This window comes from Lottia gigantea (genome assembly GCF_000327385.1).
Source record: "Lottia gigantea unplaced genomic scaffold LOTGIsca_55, whole genome shotgun sequence".
In the NCBI taxonomy this organism is placed as follows: domain Eukaryota; kingdom Metazoa; phylum Mollusca; class Gastropoda; family Lottiidae; genus Lottia; species Lottia gigantea.
In genome coordinates this window covers 224,120-233,418 of record NW_008709889.1, presented here as the reverse complement: position 1 = coordinate 233,418, position 9,299 = coordinate 224,120, and positions in this window count along the sequence as shown.

Here is a 9,299-nt window from a genome sequence, read left to right as displayed (position 1 = left end):
GTCTGAGAACATATAGAAACCTTTTTACTCGTTTATGAATTGGCCCGCCTCAAAAACCTCGTGTTCAACGTCACAAGTCTTTAATAAAATATATACACTTTTCAACCACTTTCACTTCAAGTATCTCGGGGAAAGATATGTCGACATGGAAAATAAAACAAATTATACGGGAGGGTTTTTTGTAAACAGATTTCTCCGAATGGCTTATTAAAAAAAATGGGTTGAAACACAAGAAACATTTCTACTCTAATAACTTATATTGTGTCATGACGAATATTCAACACAATTTCATAAAAGTTGAGGAATTTCAAACCAACGAACCTTTCTTGGCAAATAGAAAGCCCATTAGCATTAAATGCCATAGTATATGGTCTGTCTCTATCTTGGGGCTGGAGTGGAGACGGGTTACTAATCGGACTATTAATATTTTACAAATACGTCACTGACAAAATGGAAAATGTTCAAATATTGAGCTTAGTCTCGGAGGCAGGAATGCACCAACGTTTTTTTTTTCTGATTGTGTAATGAAAGCAATGCTAAAGCTTTTGCTGCATCCCGACTTTACGCTAATTACATCACTAATATTTACATAATTACTAGTTCGTCACTAGATCATGAATTCAGACATAATTTACTAATAGAAATACCCATAAATGTCACAAATGTGTGGTTCATATAGACAAAAACTAATATATTCTTTATTCGCGTAAGACTTCAAAATGTTTCTGATTCTATTTTACAATTTTAACTACAAGTGTAGTATTGTTGCTTTCGACACAAGTAACTAACGACCAAAATAATCATAAAAGGAAGCCAACGCCTTGACTACTTTAATCTGTGTTATATTCGATGGCCGTGAAATCCGGACCTCATATTTCACTCACTGAATATTGTTATAAAAATAACACATTGGTCCAGCAAGTTTGACTAGTCTGTGGCCATTCGGGTTCACTGAGCTTCTTTTCTCCTAACAAAACTCACCCTAGCACCTAGTTTGAAAAATTATCATAGTCTAAAAACGACACACGGAAAAAGTAAATTTCTTACAAGAGTTCTTAACTGTTGATCTAGAATTCAAATTTGTATTACATAATGTTGAAACTAGTTAAACATAGAATGCATGATTAAATAATACAGGACATAAAATGTCAAATTCTGGTAATCATTTCATATTGATGGTAAACTTCTGAATTCAACTTCAATCAATCTAGTTTGATTAAAGCTCAGGTTCCATGACTTGTAGCGTTTGGTGATTACTGATCACCTAAAAACTTAAAGTTTCCAGTTACTTTATCACCATAAGTTGAGTCATACAAACTCATTGGATATTTTATAATCTAAAGTATATGAGCTCAATCCAGTGCAGAAAAGTAAAACTTAAAACTCTTTTTCGTTTCAGTTCATTAAATTAATTGTGATCTACATATTACGGAGATTGAAGGCGGCGTGTATATTTTTTTTCAAGTCAAATTAGTCTTTTCTGACCCTTTCAGTAAGAAAATTCGAAAAAAATCTTGTTTTAGCGAACAAGTTTAGCGTTAACATATGTCATGAAACTGGTTCGTTGTGATCTAGATCTAGATCTAATTAGGAATAAAGAATGTCTAATGACGTAGATTAACATGAAAATTGGTATCATTGAGTAATAAGCGTATACGCCCAGTAGAAATCAGACCTCCATTTTTTCAAAGGGAAAGGAATACAAACAATCTCTGCAAAATTTTATTTTTGTTTTGTTATTTTCTTTAAATCTAAAGAAATGTTTCAAGAGATCACATTTTTGGAGGTCACATGCCGATTTTAATCTTCTAGGATTAGTTTTGGATGATGGCTCATAAAACGTATTCAAATTCACATTCGCAAAAAGTATTCATGTATAAAACCAAACACAGTTTCATTAAAATTTCTTTCAAATGTATGATGGTCAAAGGCCAACTTTCACCCCCTGGTTATGCATATAGTGTTCAGGTTTTAATGGCTAGATTGCTGATTTCAATTGAGTGTCCATACCAGACAAACCGAAAGATGTATAAAACTATCTATACATAATGTGAAAAGATGTTGTTTTACAATGGTCGAACACAGCATTTTATAGATATAAATAGGATTCGATTTGACTTCAGCTTTTCATTTACAAAAAAAATATAGGTATCGATCGATTTGTCCACAAATGAAAAAACGGAATTGATAGTAATCATTCAATGATACAATATTATTGGTATTTTCTTTCTGCATTTATTTTTGAACAATCTAGATATTATTTGAATGGTCTGTTATCAAACCTTTAACCTTTGACAATAATCTGTTTCCAGTGAACTTTAATCTGATGTTCAAGAATTGTAGTGGAACATTCTTTTCTTTGAGCCAGATTTGCCAATCTGTCAAGCGGTTCACTAAAGTATGTCCTCACTGAATAATACGTGTAAAATATAGAGAAATCTGATCTCTGTTAATTACAACCAGAAGAAAACAGGCGTGTTATAAGACTGTATTAAAAGATAATTTGATTTAAAAATAAATACATTAGTAACAAGCAAGATAAAGTAGAAATAGTTCAGATATAAATCTTCTCAAATCAGTTACAGGTGGCAACTTTGTTTTAACTTAAGAAATTAGACAGAAAATTACAAATACATCTAAAATACATGTTAAATCTTTATCATACTTTACTTACTTGGATGTATGTGAAACGATATGTTACCACTTTACAGAACTTAAGACGTATTTAGGATTGAGCTGCTCAACCCATCAGTTCATTGCCTTACTTTTGCCCATTTTCTTGAAATTATATGCCAGATAAGAAAGCATGTCAAAAGGACCATTGTTTGTCTTCGCTAATCATAATAATGATACTCAAATTGTCGACCATAAATACCAAAATATCAAAATCACTTACACTTTAGCCACAAGAAGCATCATAGGAACTTTTGTTAAAGTTGCCTTAAAGAATAATTTGTCCAATATCTGTTTGTCATTTAGTCTAAAAAATTGACCTACTTGGCTTACTAAATCCAATTTTGATACTTTGAGTATGGCGTAAAACTTCATTAAATTTTTTGTCCCCATTTATTTCGGTATGTAAGGAGTCTCGGTGATGTTTTGTTGTTGCCAAACCTATTTTCATCTTAATTAACACGTAATTTCTTTGCATCTACTTAGGAAATTGTTGTCTCGTATATCATTTCATAACAATATTTTTAATCAACATGAACCTACTGTACTGAAAATTAAAATACTGAAATCATTTCCATCTTCGTGGACAAATCAGGAGAGTAACCAAGTCGACAAACTCAATCGAAAAGTGGAAGAGTTAAAAGCTAGTTATAGTTATATCCATTATAAGGTACCATCACCATGGTTATTTTGAATTTTCCTATCTGGTTTACAGGTTTTCAGTGGTACATACACAGTCCCTCGTATTGAGCAAACGTTGAAATTCGAAATAGTTCATACTGTGCGTTTTGATTAGTTCATTCAGGTACGTCACAGGTAATGTTTATTGCTATAGTTCAACAATAAGACTTCCCAATTTCTATATCCTATTTAGTTTTCATTACAACATGAATATTGGCATGCATCGTAATTACCTCTGTCTAGTTAGGAAACTATGTTTAGAATTATGGTTAGTGTATTTTCACGGCACTTAGAGATAAATAAATCACCGGTAATAAGATTCTCCACTTCATAACTTTCTTATTTATTAAGTCATCAAGGTGAGTAAAAACGTCTTAGAGAATTTGTTATATGTCGATATTTCCTTCTTATAGTTTATGCAGGCAATTCTTGTAATACAATAAATGCCTCGTTCTATTAACATATTTTCAGTGTTTGCCAGTTATAATCACTACTGAATTACATACATTAGCACTGAATCTAAAAAGTTATTTTACCATTCTGACGAGAATGACTTAAAAGATTTACTTCAGCTGAAAGATGAGAAGACATTGCCAGGACAATGAAAATCTTTAAAATGTACTACTGTCTGTATCACATAGATCTACTTTCATGGGATTGACGGCTTATTGGCATGGCAGACGACAAAATGTGTCAACATTTTGATGTTGGCGTATGAAAAACCTTTTAGAGCTATATAACTATTACACGCCAACACATGGAGGTTATTTTCATATGTCTAATAATGCATGGACCCATAAAGCAAATATCGTGATACGACTTTGGAATAGGGTTGGGCTCATTTCTGTTTCTGTCAATTTCAAATGAATCCTTCCGTAACCACCACCTACATAAACATTAAATAATCTGTGAATAGCCAGGAAATCCGGGTTAACTTGCCCCGACCGACTTCTCTAGGAAAGATCTTGAAATTCTGACAGCTTTCAAATGGAATTATTCATGACCTTAATCTATAAAAGCATAAATTTTGATATTTCTTCAACAGATTACATCTAAAATATGACATCGAGTATGCCTACGACATTTGAGTGCGAAATTTGAAGAATGAGTTAACCATTTCGCAATTATTGTCAGAAATTAATATATTTTATGTTTTGTAGGGTGGGCCATCTAGTACTTAGATATACATACAAGTAACTGTCACAAGCATGTACATGTGCCTCTTTTCACACAAACTGAACGAATATCCCATATCCTTCTATGAATCTTACAATTTCTCCGAGAAATGAGTTTGCTTTCAGCGATAGGATCATTCAGATTTGTCTGAATCGTTTCCATAAACGGTTTTATTGTCTGTTTTAAATTAAGAACAATCGCCATCTTCAGCTACAATTGACCTTTGTTGGTAACTCGGTGTTAGAGAGGCTCCTAAGAGGAGCAGCTCAAAAGTTCAAAACATAATTTTGTAGGGGGAATATGAATTTTTTCATTGGAAAAACATGTTACAATATTGAAGGAATATTCTCTTAAAATGCTGGATATATATTTTTAACTTCAAAGTCAGAAATATGGTCTACAGTTACTTTTTACGTAACTTCAGTCTCATAGTTTAATTCATCATGTGATTTAAGTTCGAGATACTCAATGCTATTATTGGAATACCATCTGGGATGCAATGATAGTATGATAAGCTATATCTCAGATTAGTAATTTTCTTGATATTAAACTGTACATCAAGAGTAGATTTCGTCAACCTAAACGAACATTTAGTTCATAAAATCACTTCGAGTTTTAACTGGTTTTAAGTGGTTATGTATCAAAACTGTATGTAAAATCAAGTTATTTTTTTTTAACGTAGAGACACACTGCAAGAAAGAATTGCCTTGATTGTTGTGCGATATGGTTCATAGACTGAATAAAAATAAATGGTCAAAGAAGAAATCTGGTATTTTGTAAAAATGATAGTAAAACCGGTTCGGCGTGGAATTCAAATTGGCTGGTTTTGAATTCGGTGACCGGGTTACCTGTTTGCCTGAATCAGTTCGTCCGTAGAATGAGTTTGATATGAATTATCAAATGATATTTAATTATTAATCTCTTAGGGAATAGAGCCCATGCTGAACATAGCTTATGGCTTATTATCTCCGCTCTACAACAATTTCCCATTTCAGCGTGGGATCTTGTGTGCTGGTTCGCTGCATTGTGCTTGAGCCGGGACCATTTTGGTCAATTTTGCGATAAAAAGCGTCCACACATTTGATCAGAAACACTTTGCTTAACATATCTGATTGTTTGTTAATCTGTAACCTGTTTGAATAAGTTCACAATATTGTATTGTCTGTCAGAAGATATATAAAGGCTATTTATTTGTCAAGCAATATGAAAAAGTTCAATGTCTTTGACCTACATTTTGTTCACCTTTAGCTTAGAGGTACCTTTCATGGACTGGCGTGGCTCATTGAGCAAGATGAACGCTAGTTAACCTCGGGGTCCTCAATTCGATCTCGATACATGTCGGAAGGTATGACAACGACGTGGAAAACGCCAAAAAACTGCGATAATAAACCCCAAAATCACAAGCTGAGCAGTTAAAGATCTCTTCATTGACAAGAGCAGGCTTATGCTTTTGACCTATTAAACAATATCCCTCATCGTACACTGTTTGGTGTTACATGGGCAGAAAAGTAGGTCGGCAATCCACGTCATTTGAGTATTATAAAGTAATGTAAATAGATGAAACATTATATGCATGTATCCCTGTATTTAGTTGTATACCACAAAGTTAATCACTATATCAAGAAAATGATTGACCACAGAAGCCTATAATTGGTTTTCTGTATTAAAACTTTACGTATTTATCTTTCCAGAAAGAGTTTAATTGCGATAAATATTGTGAACTTTGACTTTAAACTTACATTCCATGACTTCAAATCTGCGTTATTTTTTTAATGTGTTCTACAGTGATTTCCGGTGGAATTAGATTGTCATTCAATGTTTTTGACATATTGAAATTTAGATAGATTACTTAATAAAAACACACCCGTATTTTAGCATTCAAATCTCATGAGATACGTGTGTTATTAGGCCATGATAATCTGAATGAAATTTACCATAAAACCAAGCGGTCTTCTAAAAAGGTTTCGCTGGCGCTCTGCAACATATACAGCGTTACGGAAACTGCAACCTTTCAATACATATACTGAATGAGAGATGAGATCAATTAAAGGAAGTTAAATGCCCATCAAAATCGCAAACTTTATTTCAATAGACCACATCCGGTTTATACATTTGTGGGTGTATCGTATTTCAAACGTTGATTAATTTGCCTTTTAAAAATAATTTACTGGTGTGGTACATTTTTAAATAATTTGACGTGACACTGTTGAAGTTATTTTTTTTAAAAACTTATATATGATATTCCCATCTAAATATCGTCGCACTGGCTGAAGTCATTCGATATTGGATTTCCATGTCACAATTAATTAACACTTGTGTTCATCAGCTGTTTCATTTTTGCATTCAAAACATGTAGTTTTATGTCTGGCAAATGTGCTAAAGACATCTCCGTAAAAACACATATTAATATCACATGAAACCATATTGTTATTTGACTTTTGAGAAATATTTGTCATTTAAGTGTTTTGAAAACTCGTTCCCATGACGATGAAACAAATTGATAAAGAAATCGTCGGTCTGTGTTTAAAGGGTATTTCCTTTCAGCTTGTACACTTCAAACATTGAATATAGATAGGATAGCCGATACTTGTGAGTTCAGAAATGATCAAGATTAGAGCCATGGATAACACTGCGACTAAATTACCTTCCGTATAACTTATCATGAATTGAAGTGATCAATTCCATCGGTATATTTGAAAATATACCAAAATACCCGAAATCAAGAGATTTTTTCAAGTCCTTTGTGTTAAGAAATAATTTAAATTAATTATCTGTAAAATGAAGAAAAAGCATTTGTCTCTCGTGTGCATTTTAATATTCAGAATTAAAACTAAAAGCCAAATTGTTTGATAACTGCATACTGAAATTGGTATACAAAAGCATACACGTCATAATCAGAATGGTTTGAAGGATACATATATATTCTTATTTTTTTCCCAGCCATAGAGTTACCACGTTCTTATCGTAAACCTGGACAATGAAATATCTGTGGTTATAGAATCTATATAGAGCCACGCTTCACATCTTTCAATAATTACTTTCACCTAATCAGAACCTCTCTCAAACAGATGGTATTCATGTGTCTCGCCTGCTGAGCGGTTTATTTGAAATATGAAAATAAAGCTTATGTTTCTCCCTTCTGTCATTTTTCATCGAACACACCCTAATTCCTTTTCTTTACTGGAATCATAACGGATAACTGCATTGAGTTTTTGAATCTTCAAAACTTTTATCCTAATACTGTTTGACTTTGTATGAAATAAAAAACAAACAGAATAGACACGAATGCTGAAAATTTAAAACGGAAAAACTTTCCGTTTGTAGATCAAGGACAAGAATCTTTCATATTCGACATTTTTGTTTTCAAGATTTCACAGATTCAAGTTTGCTGACCCGAAAATATCTAAACAAAATGTCTTCATATGATTTTTGTTCCTTTGTAAAGGCTTGTGAACTAGAACAGATTAAATGACATACTGTTATGCTGTAAAACAATCTAAACTATTAGGTCAAGTTTACAAATTTGTCTATTTCTGAAGATAGAAGAAGAATTTTGATTAGAATTGGAACTTTGTATGGGAGTGTCTATCTGTTCTGCTCGTTTTGCTACAAGAGTTTCCTGAAATTTGTGTCACACCTATTTAATTTGACCGACCGACCTCTTTCACAGCTACAATTATAATATATATAGTAGTTATATAATTTCCGTGTATGAAAGGAAATTTCCAATTAAATTCGCTAACTTTTAACCTCTGATACTGATTATAAAGATTTCGCCAGTTTATAAGTATTTGCTCGTGCCGTTTTCTCGCTGCTTTGGACCGTTGTATTTATGTTGTTTTCCTTTATTATGTTTTCAGCATATTAGTCACACGTTTCCTTCCTTTACAACAAGTTGTTTTAGTGGTTAATGTTAGAAATAATGTCAAGAGGATCAAAGTGGCACTTCAGCTGATACTGGTACTGGACTATAACATTCTAGAGCCATGTAAAAAAATATATGATACGCAATAATTTCAACACGTAGTTTTAATTCCACGTTGTTTGCTTTTCAATATATTTTACAAAAAATCCTCTTACGTGGCTCTTTCCGGGTTGGGGTCCGTGATCTCTGCATTGTCTGTCGTAAAGTTCCAAGGATTAAGCTTTCTTTTCTTCCTCAGTTTTCTTCAGATGTCGGAGCTTCGAGATTTCAGTTTCACGGTGATGGAATAGGGTCTATGCTCGGATAATATTCCAGTGAACGGGCAAAGTTTCAGTACAAATTATCCGGACGTTGTGGCCCATGTTTCTTTTAGTGTTGGTGGATGGGATTCAGAAAAACTGTCTTGAGTAGAAAAGACCTATGTGGATGTACCAAAATTGGCCCTGCTGGGGGAATTTCAAGAACCTTATCTGGTGGAAACGTCTTCCGTGTTACAATTTGTGGCCCATTTTTTACAATCTTAACTCAGAGGCTTTAGTTTCGCAAACTATTATATGGCTCTTTGGTTGACTTGATAGCTTAGGAACTTTTAGAGGTATCGGAGCAGTCTTGAACCTAATCTTCTTAATTACGACAAGTTTGTTAATATCTTTCTGGGCAAATGATGTACCTTAAGCTAAGGAAGTTTTGATCAGATTCTCGTTACCATGCACTCAGGACATGTATCCAAAAGATAAAATGGGCTTAACTTCCTACAAATCTATTTTTTTTACCCTTTTTCTGTCTTTCCAATTCTGGTTTACGTATGTCCGCATGAGATTCATTTTCTCGACCAGAACCCTTT